Raw genomic sequence first — 14027 nt, 5'->3', positions numbered from 1 at the left:
TTTATTGAATTTCATCTTGTTGACTTGAGATCAATTCTCCAATTTGTCAAGATTATTTTGAATTCTAATCCTGTCCTCCAAAGTGCTTTCAACCCCTCCCACCTTGATGTAATCTGCAAATTTTATAAGCGTACACCGGAGCCGTAAGAGGAAGAAAAACCTTTCCATTTTACTGACTTTCTCCCACTTTTAATTAAACAGAATTCCTTAATAGTGGGGATTCATTAGGTAGTTTCTACTGGTCATGATATGTACTTTTTTAGATTGTGTGTGTGTGTGTTGGGGGGTGGGAGGGGATTACTGCAGCAATAGTGGTTTGACTAGCTTAGTTAATGGAGTTTTGCTAATATCTTTAAAAGCATTCAGGCAGTTTGCGTCTACCGTGCAACCTGCATGCTGCTAACACTCTGCCAATAATAGAGCTGGACAGAACATATTTTTAAGACAGTATTTTTTTTGTTTATGCCATAATTTTGAAAATTTCATAAACTTTCAACCTGGTTAGACCACTACTTTTACTGATTCTTCAATAATGTTTATGAGATGGGCCTCTGATTCTCCTTAATGAATCATTATACAGCTTCACATGTCATTCTATGTGGTCAAAATGACCCCACAAATTTCTTTCGTTCTCTTGTCTCAGTTTGACTTGGCCCAAATATGTGCTATTAGTATGTGCCCAGTGACCATGCCCCATTTCCAAGTGATGGGCTGTTCTGTCTGGTTTGTGCATGTTAAATAGCTGGACCAAATAGGTAATGCAGGGGAGCTTCTTTAGGTTGGTGGCAGTTGTCATGGACATAATCTGAGGAATAGCATATTTGAGCCTTTACAATTATGTCCAGGTGTATCCAGACGCTATGGATGGATACTGGCCTTCTCCCTCGACTATGGTTCCCCTCACCCATCTTTTCATAAGTCTAAATGATCTATTATGTCTTCCACTGTCTGCCTTACATCTTTCCCCCTTCTCCTCTGACTTTGGACATGGTCATTAGGAAAGCATTAACTGACTAGTTTTTCTCATTTATGATGCTCTTTGGGCCACAGAATGTTTTATATGCTGACAAAAGTTTGCCCTCCCTCCCAATTTTTTCAGAAATGATGCCTCTTGGTGCAACCCTGTGAAAATTCCATGGTGGGCACATATTTCTGGGTACACCCATCTAGGCAGAGCCAATTTTTGCTGGATGCAATTCACTAGCTATTTCCCTGCACTCTTTGAAAATGCTCTATGGCACTTCGTGCCTGATTTCAGGGGCACAAACTCCCAATTTAGATATACAAAGCTGTTGAAAATATAGCCCTAAATGTATAAAATTTGAGGAAGGGAACAGGAAAGCTTAATTTAATAGAAGAGACAGTTGGCTGTAACTTCTATAACTAAATTATGATTTTAAATCTTTTGTATTGCCAGCCCCAATCACTCAGAAATCATGAGTCAGGCCCCCCAAATCACAAGATTTTTTAAAATAGTATTTTTGGTGTCTTTTTAATTGTCTTCTAGGATTTGAACCTTTAGTGTTCATGTTTTTCCAGCCTTTCTCTGCAATCATTTGTGCTAGAGTCTTACAAGAAAGAAAGAAAGAAAGAAAGAAAGAAAGAAAGAAAGAAAGAAAGAAAGAAAGAAAGAAAGAAAGAAAGAAAGAAAGAAAGAAAGAAAGAAAGATGAGATGAGTGTCTCATATATTCAAATGACTTCAAGAGCTGGGCTAATAAGTAAAACATCAAATACCAAGAGACTCATGATAAAGTCATGAGAGTTTTTTTTCTCCTTTTGGCTGAAGCACAAGTATTAACAGCTGTATGTTTTACTGTTGCTATCACTATTTTTACAAAGATAATCAATACATAAGAAAGATTAGTAAAAAGAGGTGAAAAATCACACGTGCATGTGTAATTATATATGCACACATATACATAAACTAAAGATCTGTCTTAGTTTAAGTTTTGCCTGAAGACAATGCATCATAAGAATTTGCTATAAAAAAGATTTAAAGGACCTTCCCCACCTTGGTTATTGTAGTTAAGGACAGTTTGTTGGGGAGGTTTCTTGTTAAAAAAAAAAATCCAAATTAAAATAACAAAACCAAATAACTAATGTGTAAAAGCTCTGCTCCTTTCTGTATCATGCTGCTGGGGATACCCAGAGGTGTGAGCCACTAGTTACCTCTCTGCGTCAGCAAGAGTGAGTTTTGCTGGTGATTAGACTGTGGCCTTGGCTACACTTACAGATGTACAGCGCTGTGAGTTAAACCCGCCTTCGTACAGCTGAGTAGGAAAAGCGCTGCAGTCTGTCCACACTGACAGCTGCCAGCGCACTGTCGCGGCCACATTTGCAGCGGCATTGGGAGCGGTGCATTATGGGCAGCTATCCCAGCATTGAAGTGGCTGCAACGTGCTTTTCAAATGGGGGGGGGGGATGGAGTGTGACAGGGAGCGTGGGGGGAGAGAGAGTGGGGTTCTGGGGTGCTGAGAGTGTGTCAGCGTGCTGTCTTGTAAGTACAGACCCCCCCCTTCCTCCCCCGCCTCTCTCTCACTCACTGAAAGCAAATGACAGCTGTTTCTTTTTTTCTCATAGACGAGATAAGCAGCCGCTCGCCGAAACGGACCCCAACGCCCCTCGCCTCCCCTCCCCTCCCCTGCCCCCACGCCGCCTCTCTCTTCAAGCAAATATTAGCTGTCGGCACTCCAAACGGAGCCCCCCTGCCTGCCTCTCACTCATTCAAAGCAAACAGTAGCTGTGTTTGTTTTTTTGATAAGCAGCCCCCGAAACGGAGCTTTGAAACGGCACTTCCGCGTCCGGAGTTCACAACAAAACAAGAGAGGACGCTTCAGTTAAAAGGATTATGGGGAGTTTCCGGAGGTCAATCAGTGTGCAATAACGTTACTCCCCATTTACACTGGACCGTCTCAGCCAATGCGCAACAGCTGTTAATCCTCTCAGGGAGGTGGAGTACCAGGAGCGCTCCAGCCAGGGGGTCAGAGCGCTCTACATGCCTTGCCAGTGTGGACGGGGAGTAAGGTAGAGTGCTCTTGGAGGCTTTATTGCAGTATAAGGTGCAAGTGTAGCCAAAGCCTACCACACCAGTCTGTATTCCTTACCAGCAAACTCCTTAAGGCTCTCCCAGCCCAAACCTTGCCTAGCAGATAACAATCAGTAAACTCTAGCCCTCAAGCTCCACAGAGGTGTTTCTCTGGACTGCCCAGCCCCTACCACTGTACCTTCAAAGAAGATATTAAATTTGCTGCTCCGTTAATTTAACCAGGATGAATACACCCTTCCCTTCAAACACAACACTGAATTGGTTTATAATAAAAGTAAAACAAGTTTATTAACAAAACAACATGGATTAAATGATACCAAGTAAAAGAGATAAAGGTAGAGCTGGTTACAAGCAAATAAAAGTGAAAACAAGTATCTAAAAGACTAAAATTTAATCTAGCTAGAACAGTCTTTGCTCAAGATGTTTTTTTTTTCATCCCCACTCTCCTTTCAAGTTCTTTACTAACTGGCCTGGCCACAACCCCTTTCAGAGATCAAATCACTTGATTTCTTTGTCCCCTAAGGTGAAAGGTAAAGATGGAATGTCTCTCTGTTCCTTATATCCCCAAGGGGAAAGTCTTTGTCTTACAAGTCAGGAATATCTCCTGGGGATTCAGGCTCCTGTGTCTCCCTGGGGTGCAGGAGACATGTTAATTCTCTGTCTTTTGAATTCAGGATTAGATAACCCCTACAGGTTTAGCTTGATGGCCTTATTTACTGTTAATATGTAAATTAAGATAAACCCACATTTGTTTGTCTAGGACAGACCTGTTTATCACCTTTACCTGGGCTAGGCTGTTTTAGTAACATCATACAGAGGGAATTCATAGCTTCACATATAATCATTAACACATGCATTTTATAATCATATTAGTAACCAGTGTGTTATTGGCTTTCATGTGATATCTCACAAGGCATATTTTGTACAAATATTATTGCAATAGTGTGTAAGGGGTGAGTACAAGGGTACTGAAGGGCATACTTTCCATTGCTGATCCTCTATCACACCCACGCCAGTTCTCTGTCTCAATTATTTCCATTAATGGATATTCCCCACAATACATGGTCTTAACTTTCATTAGCCTCAGTAAACCTGAGGGCATCTGGACTTATTGAAGAAAGAGTCTAACTTACTATCTTATGTAACTGTATGTATGTATGTATGTATGTAATTGAAATAATTAAATTTCTCAGTCTCATGTATTTCCTCCACTGAACCAATGGGCTTGCATTAGCTCTCATTACACAACATAACCCACTCACTCAGAGTCCGCAAAGCTACTTTAAAACCACAAGTTTCTTAAAAAGCTTATTTTACAACTCTTTAGCAGCCCAGCAGCTTTTGAGTCTTTAAACAGAATTTGTAATCAAAATTACACATTCTTTTAATATCACTTTTTTGAACACACAAGGGTTTGAGTGGTGAGGGGAAAAAAAATCACACTGCAGCACAGCAGGGAAACGGTGTAACTCAGGGTCTCACCACTTTCTGACTGGTTCCTACTGCTTTCAGAAGCCAGACAACGTTTTATGTTCTTTTTAACCCATTCTAGGCAGGAAATTTCATAGCATATTACAGTACTGTACTAACGCAGCACATTCTTATGTTACAATCTTAGTTTGTCATTATGGTTTCTAGATTATCTTTTGTAGATTTGGCTTATCAGAGTCTTTCACCAGCCAACTTTCTTTTTTTTTTGTTATAAAATATAAACTGCTTCACTTTTCTGAGGAAAATAAGACATTTTGGCACATTATTATTATTAATTTATTGAGTGCCAAAAATGTGTTTAAGGCTGCATGCGACTGAAAAATATAGCAGTCCCTTGTTCCAAAGATCTTACAGTATAAGTACATAGGAGAGACATTAGAAGAAGATACTTTACCTCACGGCAGGCTGTTTCACTTTCTGCCTCCAGATTTCAAACAAGCTGGCTGCATGCACTTATCACCACTATATGGGTGGAAAGTCCACTCCCATTAACTGTAGGAATGACAGAGGGGGTAAGGAATGACAGAGGGGGGTACGTCCTTGGCATACAGCCCCCTACAGATAAAACAGTGTAAAAAAGACTACACAATATCTTTCTTCAAAATCACTCTCTTTCTCTCTCTATATACACATACATAATATTATACATAAAGAAACAAAGGCAAACAAATTATCATAATCCATATGTATGCAAAGATAAGCTTAAGAGAAACAATTTAGTTTAAACCTTCCAGTTGTACCGGATCAACTACTGTAGGCCTTTCCATTCTAATTAATTAGAAACACACTGTAGGAAACAGGGAAGGAGAGAATCCAAGATGCAATTTAATGTTCATCCTATTGTGAGTATGGTAAAATACTCCTACTGAGTTGTTACTGATAGTAACTTCTAACAAGAGATATTAAAGCCCTTTGCAAGTATTAATTTAGCTTCACAAGATGCTTGTGAGGTACATATTACTTTTCTCATATTGTATATAAGGAAACTAAGTAAGAGAGAGAGACAAGTTGAAAGACATGTCAGCAAGCTGGTGCCAGAGTGAATAGCTCCCATTCCTGCGCTCTGACTACAAAACCACACCCTTTCTCCAGGGACAATAATTTAGGATTCCGTGACTTTCTGGGACTTCCATGACTTTTGCAGCGGCCAGTGCAGCTGACCCCAGGGCTGGCCAAGCAGCTGGGGAAGTCCCAAGGCCAGCTGCTGCTTGGGCAGCCCCAGGCACCGCTGGAGCAGCAGCGGTCCTGGGCGCTGCCCTAGAACAGCGGTCCTGGAGCAGCAGCGGCACCCGAGGCCGCCCCCATCCAGAGCAGCAGTGGTGCCCTGGGCCATCCCCTCTCCCCCCAGAGCAGTACCCCTGGAGCCCCCCAGCAGCAGCAGCACCACGGGACCCCCAGATAACCTAAGATTTAGTATGGGGTATTTATAGTACAAATCATGGACAGGTCATCGGCCGTGAATTTTTGCTTATTGCCTGTGACCTGTCATGACTTTTACTAAAAATACCAATGACTAAATCATAGCCTTAACAATAATGGAGTAAATGTTTTGGTATTTATTTTATTTATTTGTTCCTGGGAATTTATCGGTGTTTATTACTGCAACAAGACAAACAGCTAAAAATCAGTGAAAAAAACTTTTGATATTTTTTCCTGGTAAATATTGGGGTTTATTTTGGTGGATGGAAGGAGGCGGGGGGAGGGGAAGAGTATTTAGTAGATTAATCCTTTGATGAACGGAATTCAGTGTGGTTTGCTGCAGTACTAAAACAGAACTCAAAACACAATGCGTTTGAGTTTAAGAAAACAATCTCTAATCCACAAATAAAACTTTTGAATACTTCCTTGTGTTCTGAAACATATTCTGATAGAGAGTTCATTTTCTTCCATTTTAGCGTGTCAAATCTTTAAACCGTTACCTGCTAACAGCTTGAAATGTGTATGTGGTGGGTGTGAGATTCATCAGTATGTTCAGATATGCACACACGTCAGAGTTGTTTGTTTATTGTGTGTATCTTCTAGACTAATCATAGCCTTACTTTAACAGGAAGCTTTGTTACACACAAACTAATGTATTACCATAATACATATATTTCATACAATGTATTGTATTTTCCTAATAAAACAAGTTATTTTATATAGTTGAATGACATAAAAGTAGGGTGAAAATGGGTGGGGGGGGGGGTAATACTTTTTGTAAAACCTGGGATTTTTTTTGGTAAAAATAGGTTTAAACTGAAAATGAAGGGGCTTAAGTAAACTGCAAGAGCAAAGAAAAAACACAGTACAGTGTTCTTGAACCACTTACTAAATGCAAAGCCTAAGTTATATTATTGATGAGATTCATAAAGTTAACAGAATGCTATTCCATTAGCATTTTTTTAGAACTTCATTTATTGTGAGTTTTTCTCTGCTTGATAGCATATGTGACGCTACACTCCATATTCTTCACAGAAATATTGTTATGATATGAATATGGCACAATTAAGATATATTTTATGCAAGATGGGTCATATAAGGTACTATTGGAAAAATTATGATTTGCTGAATGTGATTATCCAATTTGTATACATGTATTATTTCTGTATTTGAAGTTAGGAATATTGACTATGTAACAATTACAACCGTGTGTGTACTTGGGGGAACGCCCATCAGACAGCAGGCAATCAGCCTGAATGAGTCATTTAAGAAGGCCAACAGAACTTCGAAGATAGTTGTGACGGTGCCCCCCATAAGGTGACCCATGGATGCTACCTGTAAGTTCTGAGTCATGCATGAACATGTGACTGGCCCACGTGACCCCAAAACTCCATTTTGTAGCTGGATTCTACACAGGGGGAGTGAGGGGTGTCCACCCACAAAAGAAAGTCTATTTAAACCCCTGGGAGACCCCTCCATTTTGTCTTCAGCTTGCTCAAAAGATAGCCTCTCCACTCCCAAGGATACCTGAAAGAAACTGGAACAAAGGGCAGTAACTACAGGGGGTGTGAGTGATTGCTGGACCCAGACTAGAAGGAGACTAGTCTGTAAAAGGAAGCTTACTGGGTGAGGTTTTTATCTGTATTCAGTTTTCTTAGACAAATTTGCGTGTTCTATTTTATTTTGTTTGGTAATTCACTTTGTTCTGTCTGTTACTACCTGGAACCACTTAAATCCTACTTTCTGTATTTTATAAAATCACTTTTTACTTATTAATTAACCCAGAGTATGTATTAATACCTGGGGAGGGGAGGGGCAAACAGCTGTGCATATCTCTCTATCAGTGTTACAGAGGGCGAACAATTTATGAATTTACCTGGTATACGCTTTATACAGGGTAAAATAGTTTTATTTGGGGTTTGGAGTTGGGCATCTGAGTGTTAAAGACAGGAACACTTCTTAATTTGCTTTCAATTAAGTCCGCAGCTTTGGGGCATGTGGTTCAGACCCTGGGTCTGTGTTGGAGCAGACTGGCGTGTCTGGCTTAGAATCATAGAATCATAGAATATCAGGGTTGGAAGGGACCTCAGGAGGTCATCTAGTCCAACCCCCTGCTCAGAGCAGGATGGATCCCCAATTAAATCATCCCAGCCAGGGCTTTGTCAAGCCTGACCTTAAAAACTTCTAAGGAAGGAGATTCTACCACCTCCCTAGGTAACACATTCCAGTGTTTCACCACCCTCCTAGTGAAAAGTTTTTCCTAATATCCAACCTAAACCTCCCCCACTGCAACTTGAGACCATTACTCCTTGTCCTGTCATCTTCTACCACTGAGAATAGTCTAGAACCATCCTCTTTGGAACCACCTCTCAGGTAGTTGAAAGTAGCTATCAAATCCCCCCTCATTCTTCTCTTCTGCAGACTAAACAATCCCAGTTCCCTCAGCCTCTCCTCATAAGTCATGTGTTCCAGATCCCTAATCATTTTTGTTGCCCTCCGCTGGACTCTTTCCAACTTTTTCACATCCTTCTTGTAGTGTGGGACCCAAAACTGGACACAGTACTCCAGATGAGGCCTCACCAATGTCGAATAGAGGGGAACGATCATGTCCCTCGATCTGCTGGCTATGCCCCTACTTATACATCCCAAAATGCCATTGGCCTTCTTGGCAACAATGGCACACTGTTGACTCATATCCAGCTTCTCGTCCACTGTAACCCCTAGGTCCTTTTCTGCAGAACTGCTGCCGAGCCATTCGGTCCCTAGTCTGTAGCGGTGCATTGGATTCTTCCTAAGTGCAGGACCCTGCACTTATCCTTGTTGAACCTCATCAGATTTCTTTTGGCCCAATCCTCCAATTTGTCTAGGGCCCTCTGTATCCTATCCCTACCTGCCACCGTATCTATCACTCCTCCTAGTTTAGTATCATCCGCAAATTTGCTGAGAGTGCAATCCACACCATCCTCCAGATCATTTATGAAGATATTGAACAAAACCAGCCCCAGGACCGACCCCTGGGGCACTCCACTTGACACCGGCTGCCAACTAGACATGGAGCCATTGATCACTACCCGTTGAGCCTGACAATCTAGCCAACTTTCTACTCACCTTATAGTGCATTCATCCAGCCCATACTTCTTTAACTTGCTGACAAGAATACTGTGGGAGACCGTGTCAAAAGCTTTGCTAAAGTCAAGAAACAATACATCCACTGCTTTCCCTTCATCCACAGAACCAGTAATCTCATCATAGAAGGCAATTAGATTAATCAGGCATGACCTTCCCTTCGTGAATCCATGCTGACTGTTCCTGATCACTTTCCTCTCATGTAAGTGCTTCAGGATTGATTCCTTGAGGACCTGCTCCATGATTTTTCTGGGGACTGAGGTGAGGCTGACTGGCCTGTAGTTCCCAGGATCCTCCTCCTTCCCTTTTTTAAAGATGGGCACTACATTAGCCTTTTTCCAGTCGTCCGGGACTTCCCCCGATCGCCATGAGTTTTCAAAGATAATGGCCAATGGCTCTGCAATCACAGCCGCCAACTCCTTTAGCACTCTCAGATGCAACGCATCCGGCCCCATGGACTTGTGCACGTCCAGCTTTTCTAAATAGTCCCTAACCACCTCTTTCTCCACAGAGGGCTGGCCACCTACTCCCCATGCTATGTTGCCCAGCGCAGCAGTCTGGGAGCTGACCTTGTTCGTGAAGACAAAGGCAAAAAAAGCATTGAGTACATTAGCTTTTTCCACATCCTCTGTCATTAGGTTGCCTCCCTCATTCAGTAAGGGGCCCACACTTTCCTTGGCTTTCTTCTTGTTACCAACATACCTGAAGAAACCCTTCTTGTTACTCTTAACATCTCTTGCTAGCTGCAGCTCCAGGTGCGATTTGGCCCTCCTGATTTCATTCCTACATACCCGAGAAACATTTTTATACTCTTCCCTTGTCATTTGTCCAATCTTCCACTTCTTGTAAGTTTCTATTTTATATTTAAGACAAGGTGCTGAAGTCCAAACCTGGCAGGGAAAGCAGGGGCAGAAGTAGTCTTGGCACATCAGTTGGCAGCCCCAAGGGGGTTTTTGTGATCCAACCCATCACAATATTAACCTCTCACGTTCCTGAGGAGCTTCCTGGGATATTGCTTTGACACTGCAGTGTCATCTTATGATGTCACCAGGTACAGAGTACCGTCTTGGACACTGCTGGTATTTTTCTACTGGTAACAAAGGATTCCCACCTTATGTAAATCCTACATAAGGTGGGAAGTGAGTCAATCAGGGCTCTTCTTCATTGCCTCCCCGCCCAAGAAGGAAGACTGCTGAAAGCACCTGAAGAGACAAAGGAACTAAGCTGGGGAAGGCAAGGGCTGAATGCAGGCTGAGATAGGGGTCTAGTCTGTAAAGAGAAATGACTGGAACACTAAGCTGCAGAAACTCTGCAAGCTGCCAAAAACAGTATTTAGGGTGAGAAATTATATTTTGTAACCTCTTTCTTTAGTGAATTAAACTTAGGTTGAATGTTTTGTTTTATTTGCTCAGTAATCTGCTTTGTTCTGTTTGCAATCCCTTATATTCACTTAAAATTTACCTTTTGTAGTTAATAAACTTATTTCTTGCTTATTTCAAAACCCAGTTTGTGCAATTCATATCTGGGGGAGGAGGGCAAAAAGCTGTGCATATCTCCCTCCATGTTGAGGGAGGGGGCGATTTTTTATGAGCTTATGCTGTACAGATCTCTCTATACAGGGCAAGACGATATAATTTTGGGTTTACACCCCAAAGAAGATGTGCATGTGAGTGCTGGGTAAGGTCCTGAGCTGAATCCCCCCATACAGAGCTGATTTCAGTCTGTGTCTGCAGCTGGATGTGGCATTACCTGTGTGTGTGCTAGAGAAGGCTTGAGGGCCTGGCACAGCAAGGACAGGGTGAGGAAACACAGGCTGGTAAAACTAGGGTGACCAGATAGCAAGTGTGAAAAATCAGGACAGCAGGTGGGATGTAATAGGAGCCTATATAAGAAAAAGCCCCAAATATTGGGACTGTCACTATAAAATCGGGACATCTGGTAACCCAAGGTGGAACAGGCGGGCTCGGTGGAACCCCAGAACATCAGGTGACATCCTGGATTGGGGGGGGGGGGGGTCCAACCCATCATAGCATACTTGTAGTGTCACACCTACCGAACAATTGAGATTGCAATTGCCAACCTTCATGTTTTACTGTGTTTATTTTTAATTTTTAAATACTAGCTTCTGGTTCACTAGCTCTGGAGTGAACCCTTCAGATTTGTAAAACTATATCCCTTTCCACTGTCTTACAACTTGTTGAAAAACATCAACCAAGTCTTCACATTTTTAAAAAATATTTTGTGAAAAATGTCATCCATATTTTTTATTTATACATATATCTCAAAATTTTTCATCCACCTCTTCTCATCATAAGTGAAAATTCTTAGAAGTAATGCCTTCTGGCAGCCACTGAGAGATGTTGCTATGTACAGCTATAACAAGCTGTACACTGGGTGCAGCAGAAGCTTTCATAAGGAGAGAAAAGAGATGATTTGATATTTTCCTACCTTTCTGAAGTGCACATACTGTTCTCTGATACAAACAGTAGTAAAGGGATCTGAGATTGTCTGGGTATACAATAATCTGACTAAAATTACAATATAGACCTGACCTAATTGAAATGACAAGATTGCTAAATTAATCTGAAATAGGGTTGCCAACTGTCTAATCACAGAAACCCAAACAACCTTGCCTCGCCCTCTGCCCTGCCCTTTCCCCAAGTCCCCGCCCCCACTCAATCCAGCCCCCCTCTCTCCGTCGCTTGCTCTCCCCCACCCTCACTCACTTTCACTGGGCTGGAGCAGGTGGTTGAGGTGTGGAAGGGGCTGTGGGCTCTGGGTTGGGGCTGAGGGGTTCGGAGTGTAGGAGGAGGCTCCGGGCTGAGCCTGGGGCAGGGGGTTGAGATGCAGGAGGGGGTGAGGGAGATGGCGCTTACCTTAGGAGGCTTGCGAAAGCGATGGGCACATCCCTCTGGCAGCGGCTCATAGTTGGTGGGGCTGGGGGGGTCTCCAAACGCTGCCCCTGCCCATGGGCACCGCTCCCATTGGTCAAGATCCTGGCCAATGGGAGCTGCAGAGTCAGCGCTGGGGGCGGGGGCAGCACGCATAGACACCCTGCCCCTACCTCCCCAAGGGCCACAGGGACATGCTGGCTTCTTCCGGGAGCGGTGGGGGGCCAGGGTAGGCAGGGAGCCTGCTTTAGTTCTGCTGAACCGCTGGACTTTTAACACCTAAAATCTCCTGGTTTGGCTGCAGTAACCTCCAGGAGATAAAGCCTGATTCCAGGAGACTCCCAGTGAAACTGGGAGGGCTGGCAAGCCTAGTCTGAAAATTCATAATGGTTCAATCTGGAATTACAACAACAAAGACTTTATTTTGACCAAAATGGTATGCAAAAGATTTAGAGGGTGCTGTTGAAATGCTACATGCTAAGTGACAGAAGAGGAAAAATAAGCTGTCTACTAATTGAGTATTGGAATAATTGGAACATAAAATGGAATGGTATTGATCTTAATGCTTATTGTATAACCTGTGTTTGATTAGAAATCAATTAATTTTAATGGATCTTTACACCTAAGGACCAAAGTGACTTAATATTATAACTGAATGACTTCACTGACACAGAGGGCAGGGAACTGGGACTGGGATGCTAATAAGAGTGAGAGGTTCCATTTGACTTATGGTGAAACATGGTCTCAATCATGTTTTCTCTTGGTGCTGAAAACAGTTTTGTCTGTCAACACTAGCACTTAAACTAGTTGCAGCATCTGCTGTAAGCAACAGGCAATTTTCCTATTGGAGATGAGCCTAGTAAGCGAAACTGTAAGCCTGAAGGACTCACACATATTATTACTTGACTTACTACCAGTGGTGTTTCTGACCAGAAATTAGAAGAAAAAATATATAAGATTTTATAGCACTTCACTTTTATTTGCTTTGATTTTCTCTCAGATTTGTAATAGCGTTGTTTTTTAAAGAAATATCTGTGTTTAGGTTGGTATGGGAACAATACCTACGGACCATTCTCAGAGATTAGGAAAACTAGCTTTGCTTCTAAATTCTGTTCAGAAAGACAAAGAGGGCACAAAGGTATGGAGCATTGGATCAAATGGGTAAGCTAGAAGGTTGCCCACTCGCTAAATGTTCAGTGCAGATGTGGGCTGCTGTCATAAAGGAGCACATGGAAAACCCAGTGACCACGAAGAATGTCAGGAAAGTTGAACTTTGGATCCCAGTTCAACCAAGAACCTGAGCATGTCCTTTAAGTAGTTGAGTAGTCCTGTTGACTTAAACAAGACTACTCATATGCTTAAAGTTAACTCAGTGCTTAAATGCTTTGCTGGACTGGGCAGTACATAAACCTTTGGCACAACCATGGTTGACAAATTCACCTTTAATACAAAAGGTTGAATGTTCCTGCACTCTAATCCAATCTGTCTAGTCAAAGAGTTTACAATATCTGGAAATATATCTACAAATGCTTCTCTGGTCTTGAATAGGGGTGCAAAGGGAACACACCATTAAAAAAGCTAAATATGGAGAGAGACTTCTTTTAGTTTAACTTTCTATATTTCTGCACTTTTAAAACCTTCTATCATGCTGAAATCTAAGCGGTATTTTCAGGACATACTGTATACAATTATAGAATCCCAAAACAACAACAAAAAGACAGTTTTTACTTATTCTGTTCCTCTGGACTTTGCGTGGCTATGATTTAAAACAAACAAATGAAGAAACAAAAAGATGAATCTATACTGTAGAAAAACTTCAATAAAAAGGTGGGTTTTGCACCTTGATCAGTTCACTGCTTGTCATGGCCTTAGTCTGATATCTCTAGAAAAAAGTTCTGCAATAGGGATTCCAAAACAAAGAATATTTTTTTTTTCTCACTGCCAAATAGTCAGAAGCTGGGTCTATTTGGCTGCATCACTCTGTGGAACATATTCACCAATGGGTACTGTGGAAGTATAATTTCTGGAGTATTCGGTAACTCCAGGAATACTT

The 14027-nt window shown here is 42.0% G+C and overlaps 1 protein-coding gene across 7 annotated transcripts in view; it reads right to left on the bottom strand.

The window, feature by feature from the left end:
* Positions 1 to 14027, bottom strand: part of STS (steroid sulfatase) — a 176982-nt gene that overhangs the window by 151698 nt on the left and 11257 nt on the right. For 3 of the 7 annotated variants that reach the window (XM_043537779.1, XM_043537774.1, XM_037899795.2), the window contains exon 2: positions 4933 to 5030. The exons of 3 other annotated variants lie outside the window; for them this stretch is intronic. The gene's annotated coding sequence lies outside the window, so the exon portion shown is untranslated. Of the gene's footprint in view, positions 1 to 4932; positions 5034 to 14027 lie in introns of all 7 variants that reach the window. One more of the 7 variants, XM_043537775.1, reaches the window with a different exon arrangement.

The sequence above is a fragment of the Chelonia mydas genome, chromosome 1 (genome assembly GCF_015237465.2).
Source record: "Chelonia mydas isolate rCheMyd1 chromosome 1, rCheMyd1.pri.v2, whole genome shotgun sequence".
Lineage (NCBI taxonomy): Eukaryota > Metazoa > Chordata > Testudines > Cheloniidae > Chelonia > Chelonia mydas.
The sequence above is the reverse complement of the archived record's forward strand: the minus strand, read 5'-3'. Positions and strand labels throughout refer to the sequence as shown.